This window comes from Haemorhous mexicanus, chromosome 10, assembly GCF_027477595.1.
Source record: "Haemorhous mexicanus isolate bHaeMex1 chromosome 10, bHaeMex1.pri, whole genome shotgun sequence".
Taxonomy (NCBI): domain Eukaryota; kingdom Metazoa; phylum Chordata; class Aves; order Passeriformes; family Fringillidae; genus Haemorhous; species Haemorhous mexicanus.
Window position 1 is genome coordinate 26614781 of NC_082350.1, and position 11757 is coordinate 26626537.

At 47.2% G+C, this 11757-nt stretch overlaps 1 long non-coding RNA gene across 1 annotated transcript; it reads right to left on the bottom strand.

Annotated features, from left to right (window-relative positions):
- Positions 1-2000: 2000 nt before the first annotated feature.
- On the bottom strand, positions 2001-4895 carry LOC132331982 (uncharacterized). The gene is made up of 3 exons (XR_009487722.1): positions 4635-4895; positions 4286-4505; positions 2001-2148 (listed from the first exon to the last, which is right to left on the bottom strand). It is a non-coding gene; the product is annotated as an uncharacterized LOC132331982 (long non-coding RNA).
- Between the last annotated feature and the right edge of the window lie 6862 nt (positions 4896-11757).

Here is an 11757-nt window from a genome sequence, read left to right on the forward strand (position 1 = left end):
CAAATGGGTTAGGATAACCAAGATCTGACATGAAGTTTTGGGATTAAAAAAAGGGAAGAGAACTTTGCTAGCTTGTTGCAAATTTCTGCGGATACCTTTGCAACTTTTAAACTATTTTCTCTCTGCCTTGTTTCTAGTTATCAACTTGCAAGAACTCTTCAGGCACATACGGAAGGCACTGCAAGTAGGTGCTTCCTCTCCTTTCTTCCCCTCCCATTAGATCAATTCAAAGCTAAATGAGTACAATACTCCTTGCCAAGATTCATAATACTGAACATTAGGGTTGAACATGAAAGCCTTACCCAGCAGTGCTTTTTCCATCATCAGTAGGATTATTCCGAGGGGGAAGTGATTTTACTTCTCCGTAATTAATTTCCCAACATCACAGACTTGTTTAGACCACAGAACTGTTATCTGCAATCAATAACAAAATTCCTTACTGGTTACAGTTTAGATCTGGTAATTTGTAATTATGGGATTAGTGGTGACCTTCAGGTTGTTGCCTTTTACAATAGTCTTAGGAGGAAATAAACATTTAGGATTGAATTTTACTGCATTTAAATTAGACACTTCTATTGCCATTTTTCTTCCCTTTATTTTTTTGCCCTCTTCTCCCATTTTTTCTATTCACATGCACGTTTTGGTTATGTAGGTTCCTTGATCAGACCTATCAGACCTCGTGAATTAAGCCTAAAGGCTGCCAGTTTTGGAGAAGGATTAGCCTAATTGTCATCCGATGGCATTTTTTCAGCATGTTTAAATTCACAACTATATGCTGATACATTGGTAAAGATACCCTGGATCTATTTCTGGGCATGATGAATAGGTAGGCAGTAGAAGGGTAGCTGATCTACCCCTTTTTTTTTTTTTTTTTTTTTCCTAGTGTGCATGTGAGTGTCTGTCAACTCTATATGGAATTTCAGTATGCAAGACACATTTGGAGTATTATAGGGAATGGGAGCATGTGTGTGTGTCTTTGTATGTGTGTGTGTGTAGGTGTGGGGGTGTGTGTGTGTGTGACAGAGGGAGTTCTGGTTCAAGATAATTATTTCTGCATTCAGAGCAGTCAGAGTCGGACTTGAGTTCTGAACTCATTCCTAAGTTATGTGTGTCCTTACTAGAGGAAAAATTAATGAGTGTCATTTTACTACTTCATTCAATCTATATTTGATTCAGCCTTTAACTTGCAGTAAAAAATAGTGAGTTCTTATCAATGATATAGATTTCTTATTGATGCACTTCAGTTACATTTCTCTTTTAAGAACTGAAGAAGCAAGGAGTCAGACTTTTCTTCTTTCTGTGATCAAGGATGGAACAAGTTACTCCAGTATAAATACTTCCTTTCCTGCAGACCTCACTTAAGAGGACACATTAAATTCCTGTTACAGACAAGCTAACGTTTTACAAACCTAATGTAGACGTGTATACGGACTTTTCTACCATAGTTGACAAATGTGTATTTGTCTTTTAACTCACCTTGCAACGACAAAATCCTGTGCACACGTGGGCTTTGTGTTCATCTTGCATATGCTGAAAGGACAGGAGTGGAGAGAGGAGCTGCTTCCAAGTAGGCCCAAGATGCATTAAGCAACAGGTGTGTGTGTGTGTGTGCGTGTGTGTGTGTGTGTGTGTGTGTGTATAATATGTAAATAAATTTAAGAGTCTTTTTTAGACTGCTGAATCTTTCTAGGTATCTTAGTATCCAAATTGTTAACTTAGTGAGTAATATCTTTCCCTTATGTTGGGTGCTGCTGTCATGGATTGCGTATATCCTCCTCTGACTGCTGCTGGGATAAGCCACTCTGGGATTAGCACTACATAGAAGTTGAATCTCTGGCATAATTTTCTTCCTCTTATTTTGAGGAAGAAGAGTAAGAAGACTGCATTTTGTATGTTCTGTTAAATTTTGATTTGAAAATACTGTATTTTTCTGACATGAGATGCATTTAAGAATTAAACTACGTGATTACACAAGGTTTGGGGAGTATAACAGTCTGCTATTTTATATAATAAAATCACCTTTATTTCCTCTACTCATCCTCAAGTGCTTTAATTTCATACATTTTTATCAAGGTTTCTGATTACACTGTGTTGTTCCAACAGCTTCTGAAGATGATTCTGAAGACTGATGCTGGTAGAACTTTCATACTGTAAGAAACAAATGGAATTGCTGCAGAAATGCTGAACTGGGACGAACAACATCAACAGGCATTTGTTTTTTTCCTCTCCTTAGTAAAAACCACATTGAATATTACTGTACTTCTTGAGGAATTGTTGAATTAAAAATCAACTACTGCACAGTGGAACTCAGTGGACTTGAGTTCCACGGTACACTGGACTTGAACTCCTCAGCATGTGTAAGGATTAGATACATTGAAAGCAACTTCCCTTTTTAAATGATGAGGATGTTGTGCTGTGTTTTGGAAGACATTGGATTCTGAATATTTAAGGAAGCTCTATCTCCCTTTGTGTTTTCTTCTTACTGTAGTCAGACTTCTGGCTTTGTCTTACCGAGTTTTGCTCCTGTACTGGCACTAAGTGGTTATAGGGGGTTTCAGGGGGATGGTGAAGACGCCCGTGTACTTAACCAGGTTTTGTTTGGGTGTTCTTAAATGCCTCTTTTGCTGCATCATATAACTGATGCTTCCATTGTTAATGAATGAACAGGAGGATTAGCAAGATACCATAGAGATTGTTTGGGTTTAGGCTTATTTGAAGATTATTTTTTAATCCAAAAAGCAATAAGAACTTGCAGTTGTCTTTTAATACTTGGTGATGGCTTTTTTATGGCAGTTTGTGAATCTGAGATTATATTTAATATCAAGTGGCTGTTCCATTATGGAATATTGTAGGTGTTAACTCTAGCATTTCAACATTCCTAGCAGATATGCAACTTGATAAAGACCTAAGGTTGTTTAGTTTAATCAGACTTTTTTTAGATCCCACCTTCACTGTTCAAAGCACTGGTCATCAATGTGTTTTCTAGTGTTATAATTTCTTTATAACTGAAGACAGAAGAAGTATGCATCTCTACTGGTATTGTCCATTTCATTTAAACATGGATATCTACCAGAACTTACACCTGAAAACATAGAAAGCTGTAGTCTGTGGTATATCTGTACTAACATTTATACGTTCTTACCCAGATATTTAAGATTGTTCTGACCATTTTGGATTGAAATGCTTTCTATAAATGTTGGTACAGTAAATTCTTATAAGTGTATTGGAATTGTATTTCCTGCAGATATGTGTTAGTTTTTGCAATTACCACAGTAACAATGTATCGGCAAAGAGTGCAGTATGTTGAAATACCATGAGTTTAGTTTATTGTTGCAGTATGTAAAACTAACTTGTGCAGAGGAAAAGCTGTGTCATACCAGCTGAAATGAACTCGTGATTTGTAGAGTTAACTTGGCTAGCATTACATGAGTTGGCTTGTGATCTGCAAGACTTGAAAGAAAATGGAATGCTAAGGACGTAGCATATTTCTATGCCCATTCTGGTAACTTTAGGCATTAGGCATTGAGTGTCAACACTTACAAGTATTAGCCCAGTAATTAGTTGAAATACAGCTCTGGGACATTCACCTGATATGTGAAAATGTTTCTAACTCATATCTGAAAAAGTGAATTGAAGTTTATAATAAAAGTTAAAAGTTCAATCCTTTCTGAGTTGCCCATCCATTGAAGCAGTCAGTATTTTGGATGCACTCAATGCACTTAGGGTCACAAGCATGGGTTCTGATACCCTAATAAATTGCTAACTTGAAGGATATTTTTAAAAATTTTTCCTCAGTCTTTGTAACAAACACCATTCCACGAAGGATGAGCGATGTAAGGAGCTCCACGTACAAATGCGGTTGAAGTGATACGAGTGTTCGATGTTCTACAGCCTTGTCGAGCTTCATTGCAAATGAAGGAGTGACATGGGTGAATGCCCAGTGGAATTGGTGAAGAGTAGAGGGTCTAAACGCACCGTTTGGGAAGAATGGTGCCACCAGACCCAGCTGCCTTCTCCGAGGAGAGCTGCCTTGCAGCCCTGATGCCCCGCAGCTTTAGATGGGTAGAGCCTGGCAGCAGCCAGATTAGTTGTCATCTGTGTAGCTGTGCTGTGGGCGCACCTATCCACGCAAGCGGATTTTCGTTAGCACACCGCACGTGTGTCCGTGCAGGTGTCTGTGCAAACACGCATGTCCGCACATGCACGCGCTCTGTTTGTTCCTAGGCTTTCAAGACCTAAGGAATAACTGTGGCTTGTTGCTGGTTCTAGCGATTCATAGGCATACCTGATCCTCAGTGGTGGGCCCAGATCTCCCTAATGAGGCCAGTGATGACAGATCCACGTGTGAATGGGAACAAGCTGCAGACTTGAGCACCTCATCCCATCCTGGGGCCAGTTAAGAACGGTGAGGTTGACAGGATGCCACCGTGAGTATTTAGGGCTGTGGCTCTTGTAGAGCTCCTTGGTGCTCTGCTGGATGTGCTCCAATTGTCTATCCTGGGCTCCTGTGCTGGGGGTGAGAAGGAGAGTATATTTTTCCACATTACTGGGAATTCTGACTTCTGCTACTGTGTGTGCAGTAGCCTTTTGTTCTGTGCCACCCTCGCCTGCCAGGTTGTTTGCACTGCACTGACCTGCCTTGTTTGAAACGTCCATCTTGTGCATTGCTGCGCTCTTTCCAAACCTAAGCACGGGCTGGGCTCTTCTGCTCGTTAACACTGCAAATAAGGCTGCACGTGTGCAGCACAGAGGATCCCACCCGTGAACACGAACCCTGCAGCGCCGTGCATGCGCGATCAAAAAGCAGTAATAAAACTACTCAAAAAACACCCAGCAAAAATGCGTGCACACAGGCGGCAGGACTCTGAAAAGCAAAGGGACCAGCGAGGACTCGGAGAGCCGCGCACGCGCAGCACAGTGACTTACCGCGCATGCGCACGAGGGGGGGGGCGCTGCTCCCCCCTGCGTCTGGGGCAGCTCTCTGTCTCCACCTGCTGGCTGACAGGCGGTGCTGCAGCCCCCCGGCGAAAGGCTGCACGCGCGCAGAGCCCGATGACGCAATGCGGGAGAGCCGCGGTGTGCAGGGAGCGGCCGCGGCTGCGCACGCGCAGTGCCCCGCCGCCTCATGCTGTAACATCCCGGACCGCAGCCGGGGCCTCACACCTTCCCTGGGTGCCGCCGCCTCATGCTGTAACATCCCGGACCGCAGCCGGGACCTCACACCTTCCCTGGGTGCCGCCGCCTCATGCTGTAACATCCCGGACCGCAGCCGGGACCTCACACCTTCCCTGGGTGCCGCCGCCTCATGCTGTAACATCCCGGACCGCAGCCGGGACCTCACACCTTCCCTGGGTGCCGCCGCCTCATGCTGTAACATCCCGGACCGCAGCCGGGACCTCACACCTTCCCTGGGTGCCGCCGACTCGTGGTTGTCCTGCCCTTGTGGGGCCACAGTGCCCAGAGTGCAAATCGCACAGCTGTGGCGCTGCTGCCGCCAGGCATCCGTAGTCTCCTGTTGCTTCTGGGGCCTGAATTGCTTCCAGTCAGCACGGATTGTTCCCAAACGTCATCCCCTAGCTCTGGAGCTCGATAAAGTTGTGTTCCCCGAAGTCTAGGTGCTGCTTCTTGGTGCTGTGTGCGCCTCTTGCCTTTGCCTGCTATGAGCAGCTTTGTGTTACAGCTCAGTGCAGCGGTTTCTATACCAGAAACCCCTGCTTACTACCCCTTTGTAGTAAGCAAAGAAAAGGGAGGTTTCCTGTTCCTGCTATATCTTGGCTTTCTGAAATTGCCATATCCTCTCGCATGCCAGTATGCCTGAGAGAATTCATGCCATGATTCCTCCAATTTGGCACTTGTCTGTACCTTGCTTGTGGTACAGAGCATCCTTGAGTGCATTGTTAGGAATCTTAGCATGGAAGATACTCGAGATGTGAAGCTGGAGATCATTAACGTGTTTGAAAAGCAGAAATGTTTACTGGACTGTTGTCATGTTGTTTTGAATGCAGCAAAGGAAGGCCGTCTATTGGCTGGGCTGTCATTTGTACTAGCTCAGCTCTACTGTGCAGGAAAAAAATGTTTAGTGCTTTGGGGTTGTGCATTTCAACTGTAACGTACTGTCAAATTTGTCTAATGGGTCTTGCATGAATTTATGCGTTAATCTTGTTGCAAAGATGAAGGCTGAGAGGGGATGCTGTCAGTAACACAAAAAATACTACTGTGGGCATAGAATGCATCTGAATACCTCTGAAGAGACTGTGCTACCTCTTAGCTGGACACTCCCACCCAAATAGTTGACTTTAAAAAGAAAAGCAGATAGCATGTCATTTGTTTCTCCTGGTTACTGAGGACCGTTACGTCTCCTTGAGACTCTTGAGGCCCTGCAGCTTCTTTTGTACATGTGCAACTCTGTTGTGGCTTTAATTTGTTCTCTACCCCTGTAATAAAGGGGGAGTATGCACGACTGTACATACCATCTCCTGAACTAGTTGGATGTTATGGGGAATGCTAAGAAGGTGACAGATCAGTTGTTGTTTTAAAAACAAAGGCAATTCTTTGGGATGATTCCAGAGTACAAATCTCACACTCGGTTGCTTTATTGCCACTGAAAGTGGCTGCTTTCAAGTTGATGAACAGTGGTAGATTGCCTTACTTTGTTTGAACAGCTATGTTTATTTCATCCACCTCCAAAGCTTGGGAAGAAACCAAAACAGTGTTTGGAAATTTTTTAGAATAAAGCTGGTGTTCCACGAGTGGAGGAGTAAGCACTCAGGAGTCATTTAAGGAATCAGCTTTCCTCAGCATGAGAGAAACCAGCCATGGGCACTGCTGTGTAATATGGAGCACGTGCAACCACTGCATCTCTCTGAGCAGCTGAGAACATACCCTCCAGTGTTTTGCAAGTCAGTGAGCTGTTTTACTTTTGTGTGTAAATATTTTGGCAATAGGATACAGGGACTCTCATATCTGTATGTGTGGCTGGGTGCCTCTCTGTGCGTATTTAGGTATCTCAAAGAAAACTGCCTGTACTTGTGACTGGGACCATTATGAGAAGTTCTTTCCTCGCTGTCCTTCACAGGAGGCTATTGCTTGAGAAGCGCTTATGGAGCACTTTCACTGCTCAAGAAATTCCAGGAAGAACAAGCTGCCCGGCTGTCAGTACCCCAGGAAAGCTGAGACCCTTGTGCCTGACCAGTCTGTCAGCATCCTGTTACAGGGACCCTTCGTTGAGCAGTCCTGCTGGATCGGAGGGAAGTCTGACTGACATTCATGGAAATAGGCCTAGAGCATAAGGGAAGCCCCTCAGCAGGTCTTCCCACTTTATGACCCCTCAGTAGGACTTCCTATTTGAATATGTTACCTGCTGCTGGCAACTGCTAGCATCCATGAAGGAGTCACACTTTGGAATTTTATGGAACAGTTTATGGAACTATACTCTTTATAAATATAAAATTGTGACAGGTTAAGGTTCAGGGATTGTTGGTGATGGTGTCTGTCAGTGAGAGTATTTGACTGCAAAAGCTTATTCAAAGCAATATCCAGACAAGATGTAGTCCCCAAGAAAAATATTCAGCAGGCAGAGTGCATTTCTAACCCAACAGGCGTTGGTATGGGGGAGAAGACAGATTCAGCCCATTGACTGATCCCAGCAGTTATGATGGAGCCTTCACTAACTTTTTCTTGGCTTACTTTTATAGTATTTCTTTATATTTAGGTGAAGCTTGAGTGACTCTACTCATGCATTTATTTGCTATTGATTGGTATAGAATCCTCTCACTTCACTTTCAAAGATACAGTCAAAAAAATGTATAGAGCTCATGCCCAGTGAGAGGTTGTCATAACTTGGAGGTGGTTAACTTTGGGATGGAGGTGTGCATTAATATTACAATTAGGCTATAATGAACAACGTTCATCTGAGGAAAGCAATTTTGCCATGTTGCTGGCTTGGCAGCAAGACATCTCCTCTCTCACAGCTGCTATGCAATTAATCAGCTTCATAGTACCATCAAGTTTCTGCCAAGGATTTTGGCAGAGCCTGGTCGTGGTGTCTTCATTCCACTCCACCCCTCCTTAGCAGGTGCTTATGGTTGTATGGGGAATATGGGGAATCATCATGGAGCATGCCAACCCAGTTCCATCCTGGGAACAGCACCTGTATTTTACCCTAAAATTTCTGTCCCGTTATAACTCCTGTTAGGATATAAATGTAACTTCGTTTCCTCTGATTTTACCCCCAGTCATCTTTCCATACCAACATCGCTCCACTCTCCAGAGGATTATTGTGAGCAGATGTGAGCTCTGCTGTCCCTTTGGACTGAGAAAGAGAGAGGTTTTTTCCCAAGTTCCTTCTGAACCTGTCCTGCACCTGTTACAAGTCTTCAGTCTCCTGCAGTTTTGTGGGTCAGTCACGTGTAAAACAGCACAACTGGCTGGCATGCTCTGCTCATGAGAGATGAGAAGAATCCCTCTGCTCACACCGGACCTGCAGCTGCCAAACCTCACCAAAGCACCTGAGGAGCCCCAGGGATTGATGGCACAGAAGGGAGGTGATGGAGCACAGCACAGCAGGCAGCCTGCCCTCCATCTAGGTGTGAAGAAGGCAGGGCTGGAAACTGTCAGCAACATCCCACCAGGTCTGGCTCATGGTGCCACCCTGAGCTTCTCCCCTGCCTTTGGGCAGTCCCAGCTGCTGCAGCTCACTTGACAGTGACTCACTGTTCTGTGCTTGGCTGCACTGGAGAGGATGAAGCCGAGGACAGCAAAGGTTGCCTTCACAGCCCCTGACTGCAGACGGGAGGGAGGGCGAGCTCTGTCACCTAGGGAAGGCATCCGCAGACTCACTGCTGCCCATCTCTGGAGCCTGGCTCCATCGGGGGATCGTGGTAAGGACAGCAGCGCTCACCTAACTTTGCACCTGAGGTCAGCTTCAGGATCTTGTCATACTGTGGGAGAGCAGAGCTTCTCATTAAACACCAGCTAACACACTCACTACCAGTGTTAACAATAACAATTCTTACCTAAATATTAATACTAATAACATTTATTATGCATCTTATTAATGCTAGTAGAGGCCGGTAGCATTCCTAACGCTGAGGCTTGCATGAAGAACACAAAATTAATTAATGTTACTGATTATGCTATAGTGGTGTTGAAATACTTGGCCTCCACTGCAGCAACCCCACACTTACCTCGATGGCCTCCCCCAGCAGGTCCCGCAGCACCTGGATGCAGATCAGCTTAAGTTTCACTGATGTGATAAACAGAGTTCACTCTTTAAAATTTTTAAAAGTTTAATAAACGATAAAAGGACAAAATAATCCAGCACTGGGGTGCTTTTGGCACACAGCCAAAGAGCACAGAGGTAGTTTAAAATCAGGTTCACTACTTATGGTTACATTGCTGGGGGTTACATGCATATTCATTAGCTTATACGTTATTCAAACATTCCTTTGAGTTTTTGTTGTTCCAGGAACTCTCTTGTTTGGTTTTAACCTCTGACTAGTCTGCAGAACATTCTGTAAATTAGGTCTACATATTTTATTTCTTTCTTGTAGTTTTATCCTGTTGCTTCACACTCCCTGATAACGCCGGTAAGAGTCGATAAATCCTTCCTGGATGCTTAAGCTCTTTTTGTCACTGACACCAGTTGGTAGGGCCAGTCTGCAGATATAAGAAACAGAATAAATGCTTTACACCATTCTCTGAGTTAGTTACATAGAAGTATTTTAGTTTCTATTTTAACATTTTGCTAAAGCCTACGATATATTTATCACACTACTAGTCATATGAAATATACAGCGCATACATAAACTGGCATATTACACTATACAAAGAAATTAAAGTAAGTATAAGTTGTACCATATCAAAATATTTGTGATGCAAAAAGCTAATCTATGAATGTGAAAGCCAATACTGTTTTATCATCGATAATATCGGACGACTGTGGAGGAAAACGAGGGTGAGCAGCGGGCCCGCAGCAGACGGAGGGCGGGCAGGGGGACGCGAGCACTTAACTTTGGCCAGGGTGCTGATCTCGGCCAGTCGGGGCAGGCCAAGTCCCCGCAGAAGCGGAAGCACTGCGGGAGAAGAGGCGCCCAGAGCCCGCAGCGGGCTCTGCACGCCGTCCCCACTCCCCGCTGCCGAGCCCCGTCCTGACCACGTCGCCGCCGCTCCCTGGTCCGCCCTGCTGTCGCAGAGTCTGCCTTTGCGACCCGGAACCACTCCCGGACTACACGCCCCCCCCCCCCCCCCCCCCCCCCCCCGCCCCCTGCCCCGAATGGGGCGCTCCGACAGGGGCTCTGCGGGGGTCTTTTCGCCGGGAGCTGGCGAAAGACCAGGCACGAGAGAGGGTCGGAGAAGGGGACGGGGATCTCGCCAGCGGGACACAATGCGCCCGCGGGCCCTCCGAGCGGCCCGGGCTCCGCCCCACGCTCCCACGGGCCGCACCCTCACGGCTCCCAAGCCTGCCAATCACGGCCAGCCTTTCTCCGCCCTGTCCAATCAGAGCTGCCCTTTCAATCCGGGCGCGGTCCCGCAAATCTCACCCTGCCAAGTCGCGGCCCGGCCCCTCTACCTGGTCCCACTCCCCCGTACGCCTCAGGCGCTGCTCCCGCCACCGCCGCTTTCGGAGCCGGCGGAGCTGTGTCCCCGCTGCCGCAGCCTCGGCTGGCGCTGTTGGGGCCGGGAAGGGCGGGCGGGAGCTTTCAGTCGAGGTCCTTGCCGGGATTTCTCCCAGGGAAGCGGGCAGAGGGCTGGGAGCGGGCGGAGCCGACCCCAGCAATGGCGGCGGCGCGAGCCCGGCTTGAGGGGACCGCGGGGGGTCTCGGAGCCGAGTGCGGAGGGAAGGGGCGGGCTGGGATTGGTGGGGCCGGCGCTGCCTCGGGTTGTGATTGGCTGGCTGGCCCGGCCCTGGGGGATAAATAACGTGCGTTGGGGCGGCACCGGCGTCAGTTCGGCGGAGAAGGTGGGAGCGACGAGAGGTGCGCCTGCGCGATTCGAGGAGCGGCGCTGCGCCAGGACGGCACCTCCGCGGCAGCTGCTCCGGGGAGCGCCGGTGAGCACGGATGGGACGCCTGCGGCAGTATCTGAGGGCTGGCGCTGTCCAGTTCTCCCCGCCGCACCCTGCGCGGTTCGGGTAGCCGGGGGCTGGAGTGGTGCAGGCGGGGCCCGGCTGCTGTTACTGCTGGGCGGCAACTAGACATTTCGCCGTTTTTGGATTTAAAGTAACGTTCCGAATACCGGGAATAAAACTGGCCTTTTGCGTTTTAATTACTTTATTTTGTTTTTGCTTGTAATAACAATGATTTCTTTCTTTATTGCGTTGTTTTATTATTTTGCTCGTTTTTTTGGGTTTTTTTTTTTTTTTTGTTTGTTTGATGTGTTTTCTTTACTAGATACCTGATGTTAATTCCGTAAGAGTTGTGGGATTGGGGCTGAAACACCAGTTGTGAGATCAGTGGGGACATAAAGCCCCAGGGTGTGGAATAAGGACTTTGGCATGAGCCAGGCCCTAAACAGCGTGGAGCAGTGGGAATGCTGGGGCTGGATAAATGCCACCGGGAGAAGGGCATGGAGCGGCAGCGCAGGGCCTGCAGGACGTGCCTGGGGGTTCCCCTTGGTACCAAGTAGAGGCTGAGTGTGTGGGGGCTCAGAGGCCTCGAGGGCCCAAGAACCAGCCCAAGGGTGCCGTTTGGGATGGGGGAGCAGGAGCCCAGGGGCTGTTCCCAGCCCCTGGAGCTGCCTGGGGGGAGGTCAGGGGGT